At 39.0% G+C, this 19,044-nt stretch overlaps 1 protein-coding gene across 16 annotated transcripts in view; it reads right to left on the bottom strand.

The window, feature by feature from the left end:
• Window positions 1-19,044, bottom strand: part of ANK2 (ankyrin 2) — a 382,481-nt gene that overhangs the window by 218,022 nt on the left and 145,415 nt on the right. The window lies entirely within an intron of this gene.

A 19,044-nucleotide genomic window follows, 5' to 3' on the forward strand; every position in this document is an offset into this window, starting at 1 on the left:
CTGCCTTCCAAAGAAACTCCTGGACTAAAGGGTCATCTAATGACATCTCCCTATGCCTTCTGGCAGCCAGTCTCATCTTGCCTCTTCTGCAATGCCTTATCCTTGCCACACAGCAACATGTCCCCATATCCCTTCTTCTAGCCCTATTCCACCCAGGGTGTCCCTGTCTCACCCTGCCATGACCGTCGGGCTTTTGAAGGATCCACCTCCAGGCAGCATTTGGTATTTTGTAGAAAATCAGAGCTTGGCAGTAAGCGTGTTTCAGCTCATCCTTCCTGAATTCAAACACCTTCCCCCTTCCCACTAGCAGCACACCAAGTAGCACAGCACACACACGATTTCCAGTGGGAACACCTGGGGACCTGCAGAGCAGCTGTCACAGCTGCTGCAGCATGTAAACGGGTTGACAAAAAAGCAGAAGCATGTGAGCCAACTACATGCTTCACCAGCTGCTGTCAATACCTGCAGATGGGTTCAGCAGAGATCAGTGATGGCCTCAGTTTCGGCTGCTGTGTCCATTGCCTGCCCCTGATTACATGGCATCATTAATGCCAGTTAGCATGGATCATTACTGCAGCGAGCGCTGGTCTCCATAGCAACAGAGTCTGTCATTTTGCATGCAGAAACCCAGAAATTGAGCAAAATGCATCCTCACGCACACTGCTGGAGTGACATTGGATGAGCTGAATGAGGTTTGCAGGATTTCCAAACAGAACTTCTGAAAGGACCTACATAACCAATGCTTTGCTAAATCAATATGTGGCAATCCAACACATTTTGAAAATCTGCCTTTTGCAGCAAACACTGGCATAGTGCGAAGTACAAACACAGCGTGGAGGGACTGTGGTCCAGAAGCTGGAATGGGAACAGAAACTTGCAGGGTATTTCTGGCTCATCTGCTGATTTTCTATTTTTCTTCAGGCAAAACATATTGAAATTCTGTAAAAATGTGTAGAATGATACATCCTCTGTGGTTTTGCCAAGCATTGTGATAACTTTAGCAGATAACTGTTTCTTACTTTTGTAGACGTGTTTATCTGACAGCAGACATGTAATTATATTAATGCACTCAGATAAAAACGGAAACTAGGTAGGAATGCACCTACCACCATGCAGATTAATTTTTTTTAGCACAAATCTCCACCTCCCACCACCCTTTTTCCACTACTCTCCAGCAAGCAGGGGGAAGAAATTTGGTTTTCCCCTCTGTCCAATGCCATTCAAAGCATCAAGGTACTTCCTGTAACATACATACTGTGTAATAAACTGTCTACATTTCTTCTCTCCCTTTGCTTTGCCTACTTTCTTATAAATAGTCTGAGCTTCCACGTAACTGTACTATTTGTAATGTCATAAAGCAAATTGCTTGTTTGATACTGAAGAACAACACAGAACTTTTTTTCCTGACAGAAGCCCTTAAAGTCCTGGTAAGCTTCCTGTATAATATATACTGATTTTAAATATTTTTGGAGTTCTAATTGTCTTGCCTTAAATATTATGTGAATTGTTTTGTTTCTTTACCCACAGAAGCCTGTTTCTGTCTCTCTATACACACACAGAGACATACGTGTATATATGAGGGAAAAAAAATGTGCGTATATATATATATATAAAAAAAACCCTTGGATAAAATTCAGCATTCAAGGAACAATAGTACTGTAACGCTGTGAATAGGCCACAGTGCTCGACAGAACTCCATGGTAATCCAGACTAAGAAGCAGAGGATCCTGATGAAGGATCAGTCAAAATGTTCACGTTATAATACGGTCAGCCATGATACGGTATCACATGGCTCACTGACTAGCAGATGAAGAAAACAGAAACAGCTGACAGAAAATAAAGAACACAAAGATGCCCCTCGTCCAGCAGTGTACATTGGCAAATACTTAATCTTAAGAATCTTGGCAGTCTTAGTGATGTTCTGAAATAGCCTAGCTAAATAACTGCTTAAGCATGCGCCACCTAAAACCCTATGAACTCAGTGAAAGAAAACTAATAATCATTTTAGGTATGACAGTCTCCACAGCCACTGCACTTTTTTTAACTGCTCTATTCCACTTCATTTGGGCACATGGAGGATACCAAAGCGTTTCAAACACAGGAACTGAACGTGACACTGCTTATGAATAAGCTCTATCAAGCAAGGTCAATCTACAAGGAATTGTTAGGAAAATATATTTTATTGTGGATTGGCAGTTTGGTAGACGCTACCCAAAATGCAAATGTTGTACCTACTGTCCCAAAACCATCATGGCTTAAAGTCCTGAATTCAGATTTTAGATTCTCATAGTGGTAAAACTAATATAGGATGACAAAGCCCAAGAATGAATACAACTCAATCACAGTAAGTTACCAGTAAAGTCTTCTTTGAAAAAAGACAGAAAAAAAGATCAAAATAGATGTAAAGCAGCTTGAGAAGAGTGCGATAGAGAGCCAGATTAAAGCAAGAAAAAAAAAAAAAAAGAAAACAGTCCTGTTATCTGGAAGATCTATCATAATTGATGCCCTGTGCGTTCTGTGGCCAGAGGATTTGTTGTGAAATTAATCTTTTTGTTGAAAGGCTTTCAAGTAATTTTTCACCCTCCTGGCTGAAAAAATAACCTTGTAGGAATGAAACCAGAGCAAACAATAGAGCAGTGTGACCCTGAGTCAACAGATCACCTGAAACACCATTATACAGGTTTAGTTCCCTATTTGCCAATAAATTGTTATGCTTTGAAAAGGATTTTTTAATATAAAGGTATTTTTATAAATACACATTTATAACATTTAAGAATATAAAAACTTTGCTGCTATGATTTTCACACAAGCATTCCAAATCCTGACCATTTCCCGTGTAATCCTTTGATTCCTTCTAACATAGTCCACACAAAACTGCTTTATCAAGAACAGTTTTATGTTTTTGATTTCTATGTTAAGATTCTTCTGGATGTAGAATGAGTGATGTAGTAAATGATCTATATTTAAAATACTAAGCTTTTTTTTTGCATTCTTTTCCAGAATATATTTTCATCTTTTATAAACACAGTAACTTGCTGCTTTTAACCAGCAGGTGGATAGCATTCTCTTACAATGACAACTTTCTACGTTTTTACCCACATTTTAGGAATGTCCTGGCAGACTTCTTCACTAGTTACTTCAATCATAAATGAGATTAAAACGTGCTGGTTTTGGCCTCAGCTTTTGCTGTTGTATGAATTAATTCAAATGCCACTACTTCCCAAGTTAGCTTTCTTGAATTTGGTGTTCAGTGAGGGAATCACCTGCATTTGGCCTTCCTGCCCTGTTCAGAGCTATAACACAATCAGTGTGGTCAGTGGGGCTAGTTAAAGCCTCACAGCAGCAGTTCTCATGATGTAGACTCTTTCACTGATGAAATTTTGGCTTTGTTTGCTCTTTGCTAGCTTTCTTGACAGGACTTGCACTGATTGACACCAACAGTATGTCCTGGGACTCTGTGATCTTTTTCTGTTTCTACTGAAGTCATATTTTTGCAGAGTAAAATCATTGTAGGTAATAGCCATCTGGTCTATAATGTCTGATTATGTGTTTTCAAAGCCATGCCATCTCAACTGGAACTGTAACAGGTGATGTGGGAGGTGGGATTGTTAAGCAATGCACTAAATGTCATAGAAAAGCTCAATCTAAGAATTCCCTTTTGAACACATACGCAGAGTCGAGTCCAGGGACAGGAAGAATTAGAGAACAACATTCTTGAAATGACAGTAGAAGTGCTAGAAACACAAAACCACAGTAGGGCTACAAACATAGATAATAATGGACAAGAATTTGGGAAGGAACTGTTCCAAGAGCATTATCCATTTTATATGAAGTAAGCTGCACAGTTCAGCGGACAACTACACACGCTTAGGAAGAGACTCCAGGGTGAGAGAAAAGGTTAAGATGATTCCTTAGGCAGATGAGATGTGGTGAGCCATCCTCTGAGCAGCTGCAGTTAAGGAGGCACCGTGTTGCCTCCAGAGAACTGCTGGGCCAGCTTTGCTCCCTTTAGTGCCTTTTGAGCAGAAGGGTGTAACCACAGCTCAGTTTTATGCAAAGGTTACTGACCACACTGGTGGTGATGGTCTGTTGGGTGAGGTAAGTAAATAGCCCCCATGACCTCATATCAACATAACATGCACAAAACTATTAAGTCAAAAATTAACGTTTTCCTTGGACTGTGCTCTGCTTTGAGCAAGGAATCAACTAGATGATCTCCAGAGGACCCTTCCAACCTCAAATTTCTGTGAAAATAAATCAAATTAACATATTATTCTGTAGAATATTAAGGAGGGCTATTCCATGTGTAATTAACAATTCAATGTATGCTGGCAATCTGCTAAATGAACCCCTCCCATTTCACACAAAAGAGTAGCTATCATTTATCACCAGTACATTCCTAACTCTTACATAAAAGATCAAGAAAGCACAGCAACATCCTTCAAAACAAGCAATGTCTTTCAAAACAATACCATTTTTCTTACAAGCTGCTGCTAAATAACACTGACCAGAATAAAAAAAAAAAAGCAGCAGAGCAACGAAGAAATCTCTGAAGGATGTTCTAGTGGACTTGAGCTGTTCCTTTCCCTGTAGACAGCTGCTCACAGCAGGGAGCTCGCTACCCTCATGTCACGGACCCTACAGAAGACTGAAATACCCAATTCGTCAAAAGCTCTGATGGATGAAGATCCATCAAAGGGTGCCACCGTTAAAGAATCTCAAGAACAAGACACCTGGGGTACAAAGTCGTTATAAAGTACAACTGTAGATAAGTCTGCGTACTTCTAATTGACCCAGCACTCAAGGCAGAAGAAAACAAGTTCTTGCAACTTTACCAGCTCTATTAAACTACATTTTTACAGAACCCCGCTGTAACAAGATTCTTAAAACGAATTAGTAAATTCTAATTAGGGATTTCTTATCCGGTTTACATGCTTAAGAATTGAAATCTGACTAAGTCAAAGAGAGGCTTCCACTGACTTAGAAGGCTTTAGAGAATCTCCCTGTAATTTTCACTGATGCTAACAGAAATTGTGTTTGTAAAGGAAAAATGAGAAGGTGGTATTTTACCATGGAGAAAGCTTCCTAAGTTTTCCATTAGAAGGGCTTTCACAGGGCCAAGCATGAGCAAGAAACCTCATAACAACGCAAACTTACTGCTGCAGATGGGTTAATGCTAAACTGTTAATTTCTACCAAGGAACTTCTCTGAAGAATTTTTCTGAGCCATCGCAGATGAAAAGAAGAGCTATCCAAATGCAGAACAAAATATGCCTGGTTAAGCAAAGGCATTGTGTGATTCCACACAAGAACGCAAACATGTGGAAAAGTCTCAGTGAACATTGTTCTGTACACCAGGAAAGCATGTGGAAAAAAAGACAGTTCAGTCTAAGCAGCAGAAAGTGAGAAGATAGCTCTATTTCAGTTATTAATGACACAGGAGCCCATACAGATAAATTAAGGCTAACCCTAAAGCAGCTAGGTCAAGTGCTGATAGTGCATAGCCATACACTCACCTCATATAAAGAATCTGCTCAAAATACTTGGCCTATGATAAATGTTTCTTAACAAATATACACATTACCTAAGCCTATTTAGCTTAAACATTAATGCAAATACAGACACATGCACTTTGGTGATCTTAGTGTTAGCATCTTGTAGCTTAATTCTTCATTAAAGAGCAAGACTTAAAAATAAGAATTTGCAAATTAAATTAATCATTTTTACAGTGACAGTTTTTCCTAACTGCTATAGACTACATAGCCCAGCATTGCGAACAGCTAATCAGGCTCTAGCAACAATGTCAATGCTCTGTTTCTCCAAGGTTTCCACATGTTTGTGTTGTGACTGTATGCAACTCATTTTAGTTTTGTCTTTAAGCCAATAATAAAATACATAATTTTTTTAAAAAAGCTTACACACATAAAATTTTTGAGAACAGTAAATAGAATTAAAACTTAAATGCATGCATCTTCAGGCTACGTGCATTGTTCTTACCTTACGCTTTTTGAAAGAACCACCCAGGGCCTTAAAAAACTACAAAAATAATTGGTTTAGACATCTCTTATACTTTCCATAAGTCAAAAAGTAGTCCACATGAATTTTGTATTGTATCTATAACAACAGGTGTGATAGCACTGTGGATAATTCATTTTAAAAAACCCTAATTTACAGGACTATCTTGTAGCACAGGATACTAAGCTATCAATCACATGGAGGTGGAGAAGAGACCATGAGATGCTCAAAAGAAATTCTGTGTCTGGGGGAAAAATGCGCTACTGGGTCCGGGTCTTTTGCCTCAGTATTAAACATACTAATTCCCCAGTAACAAGGGTGGCATGTATATATAATAAATGCTAGTAATTTGTCATAGTGAGCAATCTATTTTATTGGTTTGGGTTGTTGTTTTTTTTATGGAGGCTTTGCTCAGTTTATCCCTGCTGCAAAGGTAAATATACCCTGTCTGAAAGCTGACAGTGGGAAGTGACATGGGAGGAGCTGGGACAGACTTGGTGCAGAAAAGCTGCTGTGCAGAGAAAGTGGAGTAACTCTAGGGCTGCTTCTGTTCTCCATACCACAAAAGCACTTCTTCAGTGTTAAAATGAAAGGTTTCTTTCCAGTCATCTTTACCATTATCATATGTCAGCAAGATATTAGTGGTCTCTTAGAAATTCTGTATTTTGCAAGTACAAAAGTTAGCAGACCGGTAATTCTTCTGTAAATATACACATCCTCATTGGGAACTTCAGCCAAAACCCCAGCCCTGGGCAGGGTGTTTGTACTTCTCAGGAACCGACCCAGGACATGACACCAGCTGCAAAGCACCACTGGCAGGGCTGAATGAGGGCTGTGTGCTCAGAGGTCTCCTGGTCTGCAACCAGATGGGTTGAAAACAAAAGGAGGTTTCAGTGGGTATGAAATAATCACAACACTAGAAGTGCTCGATTTATACTCAACTACTACCCATTTTACTGGGGTCTCTCCCCTTAACATGATAGCCACAGTTTTCCCAACACCAAAACTTTACGAGAGGTAGGTTATAGCAAATTAGTATTTTTAATCTGAGAGTTTTCACTGCTTGTTAAAGCAGTGAATCAGCAGTTCTACAAACTGACAATTCTATATCCAGACACAGACAGAAATAAGTGCTTCTCAGAACTGAACCCGAAATAATTGGCTTGCTATCCTGCTCTGCAGGTCTGTCTCAAGCCTGACACTTTAACAAAGCCAGCAAGACAATTTTGGTGCCTGGGGACAAGTGAAATGTTGGTGCTTGGGATGGGTATTTGCACACTGTGTGGAATCAGATCATCAAATCACTTCACACAGAATCTCAGGAATTTTTTAGATAACATTTGGTGTCTTCATATCTAACACATCTCTCCATGGTTATAAAAAGTTCCTATTGAAACTTTTTCAGGTGGAAAATGGCTTGTCAATACAACACTCTTAATGGGCACTGATCCCCAAAATTTTTATTTTCCACTGAAAAAGTTGGCCTTGCTTGTAGATGGGTTAAAAAAAAAAAAAAAGGAAAAGAAAATAAAGGTAGGGGAGAGGAAAGAATAGCTTAAAAAGTATCTTCTAGTCTGCTGAAATATTTCTGCAGAGGAAACTATCATTTTCAACAACAGCAATCATTGCCAGTCAGGACTCAAAATTGATGAGGAGCCTAGGGATAGGGGGGGAATAAAAATCCCCAAGCAAAACTGTATTTGGATACTAATCTCCAGAATGGTCCAGCACTCCTCAGAGCAGTCATGACTGGAGCATAAACAGCCACACCACCTGTAAGGCTACTTATCTGCAGGTTGCTTACCATGCTCTGAGTTATCTGTTTTGATATCACTTGTTTCATTGTTTTACCTTGATTCACCTCAGGGTATTCTCTATAAATAAGCCTAAAGACTGTTCCCACACTTTTCCACAGAATTACCATGTAAAAAACATGCACTGTGGACAATGACGGTTTTGGCTTCAGTAACTTTGAACAGTAATTCTAAACGTATGTGTCACAATAGTATTTTTTTTCCAGTGGTTGCAGGAAGCCAATGATGGTATACATTATATTAAAAAATGAACCTCAAGCTCTGCTGCTCTGTCTGGATGTGTTTTAGGAACTAAGGCAGGACTGGTGACAAGACATATTCACCCTCTGCACACACCACTTTCTAAAAGTAGCCCTCAATGCTGCCTTACTGCCCATCACAACACCGTCCAGTTTGTTACAAATGCCAAGCAGAGAAGCCACTGGACAGAATGAGCTGCAAAACAGATGCCAGAGTAAGGAACAAAACTACCGGCCACCACAATATAGCTGTTTCTGGGTTGGAAAGGGGGTTCTTTTTGGTGAGGTAACACACATGGGGCAAAGCAATTGCAGGTTTGTTTGCATGTCGCGTGCAAACAAAAGCTTGCTTGGTATGAACAGATTTCCTGTTCATTTTAATGAAGCTGAGTACGCAGGAGTTTGGCCAAATTACGTTCATGGAGAACAACTCACAAAGTCAGTGTTACATTACTAATTGCCAAGATATTTAAGATACCAAGTATGGCAAAAGAGTCAGTTGCTCAGTGCTGCATTGCTGGCATCCCCCCCTGCAAAGGATAAATGAAAATCCGTTTTCAAATCATGCGGCCAACCAAGTACAAGAGAAACCAATAAACTTGCCCAGACATCCTGAGACATAAGATGCAAAATATACTTTTTTTTTTATTTGTCACACAATCTTTACATACATATATATATATAACATTCCAAATACTTGACGACCATTATTATTGTGGATCTCCATCTATTTTAGCATAATTTTAAAAGAAAGCTTTTTGCATTTGGTATCCAGTTTGTATTTCTGCAGTTTAATATGTTCATTGCTCCCTACAACGGCATTCCCTTCTTTCTTTGCCAACTCAAGCTTTTTTCCTGCGGTAGGTTCCCAAGCATACTCTACAGCTTGGTTTTGAATAGCTCAAGCAAGAACACAGAAAGTGGCAGCAGTGCATATCAGCAAAAAGTGAGAGTAGCTTAAATTACTGTGGGGGGCAGGGGGTGTTAGATCACAGAGTGTGATTAGCTGTTTGGCCCCCAGCCAGCCACCTCCTGCTCTTGCAAAAGAGCCATAAAATTCAGGATTACGACAAGTGGCCAGAATCATTTTGTTCACCTTTTCACTACTTGCACAAACAAGTCCTGGAGCAGCATGCATTACCAAGGGGGAAAGCATCACCTACTGACAGACAGCTTCTTGAAGCCCTTCAGTTTTCACCCATAGCCTGCTGCCCAAGTGCTTGTCTGAAAAATCCCGATTATGTCATGACACTGGACTGACTAGATCACATCTCAAAATGGCAGAAAAGCCAAAACACCACTGTGGTCTTTGTAAACCTCTGATGAATCAGGCTTTGCTGTGCCAGGTTTCAGATGAAGGCTAAATGTACATTAAAGGATTTCATTTTCTTCCAGATACAAGATGCTTTACACTACAATATAAAATACAACAAGATTTGACAACAGAGTTCACTTTGATGCCTGAACCACTCCTCCAGGAAGGATGCACATAGGAGAGGAAATAGCAAGAGTCGGTGGATAACCCGCCATACTTTTAAATACAGCTTAGATTTCTTATATCACTCATAAAATAAAACCCCATGCCTCGTGCTGCACAGGCACTGTGAAACACATAGGAGTGCAACATGCTGAGGGGTGAGCCCACTGTAGGAACAGTGTTATGACTACTACACTGATTTCCCTTCTCTTTTTACTACTAAAAGCACACGAAGTAAGAATTAAGTTTGCAGCTTTTTTTAAAACTAGTAAGTAAATTATTCAAAGATGAAGATGCATCTTCAAGTAGCTACAAAGTAAAGTAGGAATGCCTTTTTAAATGTTGCAGTTTGAGCTACTGTAACTAGCATCACATAGTTCTGTTTTATTTTAAAATTACACTGCACCAGGCATTCACGAAAGGTCAGCCCTCTGTTATCACATGATGTGGATGTGTTGGGGAAGTCAAAGGAATCATGCTGATCAGAGCTCAAGGAGGACCTGTCCTTTGAAGTGGTCCTAAAGTAGAAGGAATGAGGTAATTAGAACAGTTTCTTTCTATATAATTTCATTCCTCTGTCAGGCACATTTGGTCATTTGCAAAACAGAGATATACCACTGTAGTTATTTTCTTCTACCCAGGGGTTGTAACATCACTGATGCAAAATTTGGCCAGGCTGTTCTAGGAGACTGAATAGTTTTCTTTGGAAGACCAAGAAAATTACTATAATTCCCTGCAGCATTACTGACGTGGCAAAATCTAAAGAGACTGGAACTGGTGACGGAGTGACAATAGGCTTAGGGACAAAGTTTCTTTATATTGATAAACTGGGTGCGCTCAGTACCAGCAGCTGTAACTACTGTTTATTTCCTTTGGTTTTCCTTATTTTTCTTATATTCAGATAGTATAAATACCAGTAACAGTCAAATAGATTGTTAACCAAGCTGTGGAAAACGTAGTTACAATTTGAAAGCAATAAAATATAGCAAAGGTTGAGTTTTGCTTTAACAAAATTTTAAAATTGGCAACCTGGTCATCTGACCTGTATGCATCAGCAATTTGTACCAAAGTCCTAGAACTAAGAAAAAAAAAAAAAAAAACCAACTACCAGAACCAGCATTGTGCCTGAATTCAGAAATTCTCTGCATCAACTCTCAGATTCCTATGAAAAAACCTTCCCTACAACATTAGCACAATCTTCCCTTGCAGAATAAGCCCTAATATTTTTATATTACCTCCCCAAGACCCAGTTCTAAATTTCTACCCCCAGACAGGAAAGACACTAGTTGCATTTAACAACGTGCAGCCTTTCAAAAGGAAGCAACACTTCCTTGACATTCAGGTGCCTACATACCTGTATTTAGTCCCAGAGAAAGGTGATCCCCAGAACGGGACAGAAGTATTTGAAGTCATTGGCAGCAGGCTGCAATGCGCTGCTCAGAGAAATGCTGGAGAGGGACCTCCTCCAGGCAAAATGAAAGAGTTTATTAACACCACAAGCATTGCCATCTCAATTTTTAAGTAACATGACTACTGGAATGCAAAGAATAGACTTCTGCACCAAGTTCAGGTAACAGCAGAGAAGGAAGAGTTTCCTGACTGGTCAGCCAAAATTTTGATACACAGAGAAATACTAAAAGACTCTATCAAACAGTTAAATTGTAAGGATTTTGAGCAAGGCTCTGTTAACCTACTATGAAGTATTTTTGTCCTTTGAAATCTCAAGTATGTGGTGACTGTCCCTCTCCTGCAAGACCTGCTCTCTCTCATTGTCCACTTGCCCTCCCAGGCAGCTGTAAAGCTGTCTTACTGGCACCTGCGTGGCACAGCAGAGCTGGAACTGGCACACGGCTTCCTGCTACCTGCATCTTGGGAAAAACTGGATAACCTTCACAAAATTATCCAGAGGACCTCAACAACAACAGGGTATCCCCGACATAAAGGGAATAATGATTGTAAGGAGTTGCTAACATGAATTTATTAAGAACTAATCATGTCAAAGAAATTACAATTTTTGGGGCAGCTTTGTTTTAATAAGGCCTTTCAAATGGACCTTCATAAGCAAACTGGTACAGAACAGATGGAGATAAAATTATGAAAATAAGGCAGTTTCCTAGTAGAATAGGGAAATCCATTCTTTGCTATGCATCTGACCCAGGAATGCTGGAGACAAGATACTGTATTGAAAAAACCTTCCATTGGCCGTGTACATGGCCCTCATATACAGAAATGCAAGAGTAAGTTGAAGCTTTTTTTGGCATATGAAATATACAGGGCTGTACTGTTCCTCCAAATCATTTGAAAGTTAATAACCCAATACTAGCTACAGAAAGTCCTGCTTATCTAGCACCACCAAAATCCAAAATACCAGTTAAATACAAAACAGGAAAAATAACTGTGCTTCTTGAGTGGATTAACCCGCTCAGTAAACTATGCAAATTAGAACAAAAACTGGTAGCTTAAAAATAGTTCAAAAGGAAAGTTTTTAAAAAAAAAAAAAAAAAACGTTCACAGGAACTAGTGCCCCAACTTCATTTCAGAAAAGAGTAAACAAAAGAGATAAGATTAATAAATCCTCCAGAGATGTGATTGTTGCACACCTTGAGGACTTCCTAATGAACCTGAAGACCTACAACAGAGCATTTTTCTGGGCGAAAACCAACAGGCATCAAACTGTGCCACTGCTGAAGGAAGATATTTCAAAGCAGTTGGAATTACTCAGCAGTAGCAATGGAAGATAATACTCAGAAAGCACGTATTTTACCATTGCGCTTTCTTGGAATGTCATTTTGTAATCCTGGACAGGGATCCCCCATGTAAAGTTATGAGCACAAATTCAAGGCTGAACAGGGCCAGTGTCAAAAACCACAGGGAAAGGCTCAGTGAAGACTCCCAAGTTTGCAGAAATTTCAGCAGCTTGGAAGGTAAAGCATAGGTGTGGAGCTCCATTAGTTAGAAGGCACAGGGATGGAATCAGACTTGCCCTATTCATTATACTGCCAAAAACCTGAATCCCTAAGGTCATTTCTCAAGACCTTCTACACATCCATCTTAGCTACTTCTCCATTGCTGATTCAAACTTCAAAAATGAGAACTGGCAAAATTAGACAAAAAAGTTTAAAATAAGCACACATCAATCAAGATTTCTACTGATCTCAGCAAGTTTTTCTGGTTTTCTGTCAGTACAAATAATACAGAAATATGGCTCTACACCGACACTCTTCCCCATGATACAGATTTTATATACTCTTCTGCTCTAATTGCTAGTGTTTATGCAGTCACCTATTAATTTTATTAGTTGATATTCTCAACACAAATGCAGAACATACATATCTTCTCACTCAATTTGTCTCTTCAAAAGCACTGCCTAGTTTTACATAAAAAGTCTTCTCTGAAAATAATCAGAGGAAAAAATTCCAAGCCTGCTGCAGATATGTTAATTTCAGTGCATGTCTTGGTTATGAAGATTTGCCTTTGATTTGGACACTTGTTTCAAGAAAATTAACATACAACACAGAAATTATCATAGATAACACAAAGGATGAAATTAATTCTAACATTGTTTTTTAATTATTTTTTTTACTTCTTTGTTTCCAGTCAGAATATTAAAAGTTCTGTGTTACATGGATTGCAAAATGGGGACTGGTGTCTTTCACACACCACTACCATTTTCTGTCAGGTAAATTTTAGTACCATCTAAAGTGGCTTTTGTCCTGCAGCATAAAAATGGACAATGACTTTGTTAACATACTCTGGCTTCTTTGTTGATACGCTGCGGATATAACTAAGTCATCTGCAGAGGTTCATTAAGTTTGCAACAGGTTACAGTGTTAACTAGGCTTTTTAAAACAAACTAGCAGGTCTTCCTATTCTGAAAAATGAAGTTTAAGTAATGCTTGAGTCAAACCACATGAAATTATTTGTTTCTTGCCAACAAAGCACAGAATTCTGTTCATGTTATTAAAATGCCTTATAATTTATCTCAGTAAGCCGTGTAGCTGATATTATTAATATTAATGAAAAAAATTGCAGCAGAGATGCTTCTTTAAAAGCTAAAATGTCTCAGCCAGCTACCCCAGGCAGTGGGTGGCAGCCCCACAGATCCAGCATTTCCCATGCAGCTGCTCACAGAGATGCAGGAAAGAAACAGCTGTGGCAGAATCTGTAGGAGAGGGATTGAAAGGTCTGACAGCCCAGTGTGGGCAAGAGCCCTGCTTATTTGATGTGTTGCCAATATTCATGTTAAGGAATACAAACAAAACAACAAAGAAACCAGCCCTCCCCGCATACGCCTCTGCCTTGGCATGGCAGAGCTCCTCCTGGACTGGGCACGCACCAGCTGCCTCAGCTGAAGATGAGCATCTTCAGCTCCAACCAAGTTCAATAAAATCTGTAGTTCATGGCCAGTAATTAAATTCATTTGCAAGCTAGATTGCCTACCAGGCTGTAAATTCACAGTAGATGTGATATGCAACCAAGTTATACACTGCACATAGCCAGCCATAGGAAAACAACTTCTTTAAAGGGCTATTTAATTAAAATTTCTTGAATGACTGAATTATTTGATTTTCCATTAATACTTTGCTCAGATAATAAAATATTTATATTTTATATTTATATTTTGCTCAGATAAAAATATTTACTGCTCAGAATTGCAAGGTGGTTTGGTATTAAGAGTCACTGTCTTTTAGGCCTAATTGGTAGTGTTTGTGCAGTAACCTACTCCCACTATTTTGTGCTTTTAAGACAACAATTGAGAAAATATAAGTACACACTTTCATAATAATGTGAAGGATGTTTTAAGCAGTGCTAAACTGTAGAAGAGCACTAAGGCCAGGACTGACATACAACATCCATAGGACCTATGGGCCACTGTGCTCCACAGCTGGAGCAGATGAAAGCGTCCTCTCCAGACAGCACCACAGTGAAAGCAAGGCATGGATATAACAACTTGAGATAACACAGAATATATACAAAAGTCTTCTGCTACAAAGTTATACTTTTAACATTAGAATTACAATGGTATATTATCAAGGGAGACATAGAGGCCTCAGATACAAAGTAAGGTGCAACATCCAGGTTTATTCTTCAGCCCTGTTTCCATCCCGCTACAAACACACAGGGGATGACCTTGGTGCATCTCACGTCCTGTACACTGGAGAAAGGTGCCAGATGCAGAGGCCAGTAACAAGTACTTTACACTAGTACACACTCTTATAATGTCTTCTCCACATCACTTAAATTATTTTCCACCCCTTGAAAAATTAGGGTTCCACAGACTTATGTTCAGAGATGCTGAACATGACCTCAGCAGGAATCCGCATAAATCTCTAAAAGCCAAAATAATCTCAACAGCCACACAGGCAGAACGATAGAAAGTTGAGTAAGAACTGAATACCCTCCTCTGCACTGGGGATAGGACTTCCATTTAGACCAATGCATAAGACTGTTGACTTCTTTTGTTCATAATTATAAAACCTTCATACTCAAATATGAGTGTGTGGTCACAGCCTTTCAAATCACTGCTGTTCATATGTTTTCCAATTCACACTCAAACCAGTTCCCCTTAATGATTGTTCTCTATTCACTTTAACTAACCTCTTCAAAAGGCAAGTTAATATTGTTCCCCCTTGGAGTTGCACCTTCTCATGTGGTATTTTTCCACATTGCCAAGAAAGAAAGGTTTGAATTTTAAAGCTCACCAATGTCCATTCTGATCACATAGCAGCCCTTTTCTGCTTATTTTTCCCTTCAGCATTTAATGCTTTTATTTGTCATATGATGACAACACAATAAACATTTCTGTCTACAGCAAGCAATATTTCACATCTACTCCTGCTCCCAAGTTAAAATTACAGATAAAACTGCACACATGCACATCTGTTGAAATATGTGCATGCAAATTAATTGAGTCCACATGGTTGCCACTCATACAAAGCAGGAAATTTTTATAGAACTCCAGTGATGACAACCATGTGCAACTGGGTACCTATGGGGGAAGCAAAAGAAACTTGTAATTCATGGAGACTTGACTTTGAGGCATGTTGTTTTGAGACCTGGTTGTGACAGAACTTGAAAATTTTGCTCTGAATGTCTATCTTTGCACAACAACTCTTCTTAGCAGAACTAACTATTTTCTGTTAGTGAATTATTTACTAATTTCTGCAACAGAAATATTTTAAACTGCTCCCTTTTGGGTGCTCTATTTGCTCTGTTTTCCCTGTATTTCCCTAGCTTCTCTCGTTAAGTACTCTCAAAACCTGAATCTTAGATTCTTGCTGGTCACAGGGATTAGGAAACAGTTACACATGTGGGCATGATTTTGGCTCTATGGGACTCATGGAAATCTTTTCCTCTGTGAAAACCATACAGTTTTGAAGAAGACTTACCTTGGGACTAATTCAGTGAAGCTGATCAAACTGAACTGGTTTGAATTTGGCTTCCAAAGCTGTTACCAGTTTCTTGTATGATTCTGGTGCTAATTTATAACAAATTCAGCTCAGCACTGCTGTGTCCTACTTCAGCAAAGCACTTAGATCGGTGTGTAACCCTGCTGTTTTCAAGCTGAGACTAAGACTCAACATTTTGCTAAGCCACAACCCCAGGCTCCATCACTGAATTCTTCACCTTGGAAATGAAAACACTGCTTCCTTCCTGACACCCTTTGGAAGGCTTGAAACATGGTTTGGACATTTATGTGGAAGTATAGAGCACATATTTTACAACAGTGGTTTTAAATGCCACAAGATCCTAAAGTAGGTGAGCTGCAGAAATCTCTTGAACTGCATCACCTGCAGGAACACACACACACACACACACACACTGTCCCCACAAAACACATATTTTAGGAAAGCTGTTAATATTTCTCAACATTTCTTGGTCTTCCTTATTTGTAACTTTCATTATAGTTATCCAAATTCAATCCCTCTACTGCTTGTCTGCAAGTAACAACGAAAATCAGCATTGTTCACACTTCACTACGAAAGCCACTATCAAAGAACAGTTTATCTCCAAGGTACACTTTAAAAACAGCACTACTCATGCTAGAATGGCATAGCAAAATCACTTAACTATCATTTTACCAAAGGGAATTAAAAGATAGTAGCCTGAGTCTTAAGAAAAGTCTCAGTGACATAGTATTCTTTAAACTTGGTGCGATTAGCAGATTATCCTTACTTAATATTCTCAGCATCTTTAACACCACATTTCTAAGGTAACATACATAAATGCATGTTGATTGAGCTACCAGGGAATATTTAAATAAATGTAGCTAAATTGATACAAGCCCTTCTGAAAAGTCTTAGGGTTTTTAAATATGAAGTACTTTTTTTTAATGTAAACCATGAGAATTAAATATGTCTAGGGTTCCAAATAAATACACAAGTGCAAACACAGAGTAAACAGTAAGAAGCTGAAAAGTCATGCCTAAGCTACTCTGAACAATAACATCTTGCCAGCTGTAATACAGAAACACAGAAAACTAGTAAGCCAAGAGAGAATTAGTTACTTTTCAAACCATCTACTCATTAAATACCAAAAGAAATAAAATATTATGCTGTGTTGTAGCCTTCCTCTTTTTAAAGCAGCAGCCCAAATTAAGTCAAATGCTATTTGCCCTGTTTGGCATATCATCAAATAAAGCCCCACCTGACTTAATGAAGCACTATTGAAATTATATCACTCATTGTGAAGGAGCTGAAACTCTAGACCTGCCCCAAACACAGCCACCTCTTCTAAGCAGGAGGAGAAAGAGATTTTGAAAAATAGCCAGCAGTCCTGTTCTGAATACTGTGAGTCCAAAGAACAACTTGAAATGTAATACCAAATGTAGAAAAACATTCACCTGAATCAAAACAGATTATATGATCCCCATTTTCTGGAGGTGGCCTGGCCTTGGCAGGCACATAGAACAGAGAAATATGCACCAGCAGCTCAACAGCCACGAGTGCTACGTAGCAGGGATGTAGTTTTAGGACTCTACCCAAATGAACTTGGCTTCATTTAATTTTTCTTTTCACCCCAGTTTTTCCTTCCTGCATATCAAAACCCAAAATAAAGTACTCAATAGAAAGAAAGAGAGTCTACGTAATTTTAAAGACATTCTAAAAGACAGACTTTCTACAGGTATGTTGATTTTCCACTTTTTAGGCCTACAAAAATTGGATTTTGCAAATCTATGACAGAAATACAAGTACTGTGTTGAAGCACATCTGAACAGACTTTTTGTAAAGAGAAGCAGGACTCTGTTAAGGAGCAATTTTGCCTAGAAAATGACCAGTGCAGTAGGAATGTATTTCAAATGCTACTAGTATACCTCAACACAAAAAAAAACCCTGAAGGAAAAATTATAGGCAACTTTGATCCTTGGAGTTAGGGGGAGGTGGGGGGAAATCTCTTGGTGAAGTATTTCTGATAGGCTGAGGAAAACAAAACAAGACTGGCAAGCATATCCTGTCAAGCAAAAGTAGGAAAGGAGGATGACCTCAACTGTATTGGGTTATGGCATGGATCAGGGCCTTTATCTCAAGTGGTTGACCTACAAAGATATTTCCTTTTGATGCTATCCAGACTCAACAGACATGAATGAATTAGGTTTCCTGATAAATCTGAAAATAAATAAAGCACTCTATTGCCTATGACGGCTGCACACAGCCAGAACAAAAAGAACAATAGGTCTTTTAGTGTTCTAATCTTTTTGTTCCCAGATTTCTGACTTCACACACACAGGGTGCCTTTGGTCCTCAGATCCAACCTCCTGACACAGCAAGCAACACATCATCCACTCCTAGCCATAGATTTCTTTAAGTCCATGCTAAAATAGAGAACTTACTTGCCCCTACACTCTTAGTGGAGTGTGCCTCCAAACACTTATTACTCAAACAGTTAAAAACACCATAACTTCATGCCTAAATTTAATCACAGAAAATGTATATCAATTTTCTGTTTGTGCCAACATTTTCATCTCTTACAAGACAAACTCCTTTTCCCAAGCCTCCTCATTGGCCTTTTCTGCCCTGTTCCAATCTGAGATCACCTTTGTAAAGTCCGGGGTATCAAATTTTGCATGTCATTACAGATGAGATGTCAGCAGTGTTTTGTGCAACAACACTGACATTCACCACCTCTACTGAAAAGACTATGCTTGATATTATCATATAATTGATTTTTTATGGCTATATCAAATCTGTGTCTTATCATTATCCTGGCATCAACTACATTAAGGTCCTCCTTATAGGTCCTACCTGGTATTTTGTACTAGTACCTCTTCTATAACATTTCTTGAGCACTATTCATTCTTACCATGTTCCACCCTTCTCAGTCCTGCAGATTTCATCAGGAAGTTCCTATTTCTATCATCAAAATGAAATTATTTCCAAAAACCAAACTCTGAGGACATCAGTCTTCTGGCTCAGCCTTATCTGTCAGATTCCCTTCAAATGCAACTCACAAGCATCTCTGCTTCAGCCAAGTCCTTACTGCCAAGATGGCAAGTGAGTTCT

Source organism: Falco peregrinus, chromosome 2 (assembly GCF_023634155.1).
Source record: "Falco peregrinus isolate bFalPer1 chromosome 2, bFalPer1.pri, whole genome shotgun sequence".
NCBI classification, from domain to species: domain Eukaryota; kingdom Metazoa; phylum Chordata; class Aves; order Falconiformes; family Falconidae; genus Falco; species Falco peregrinus.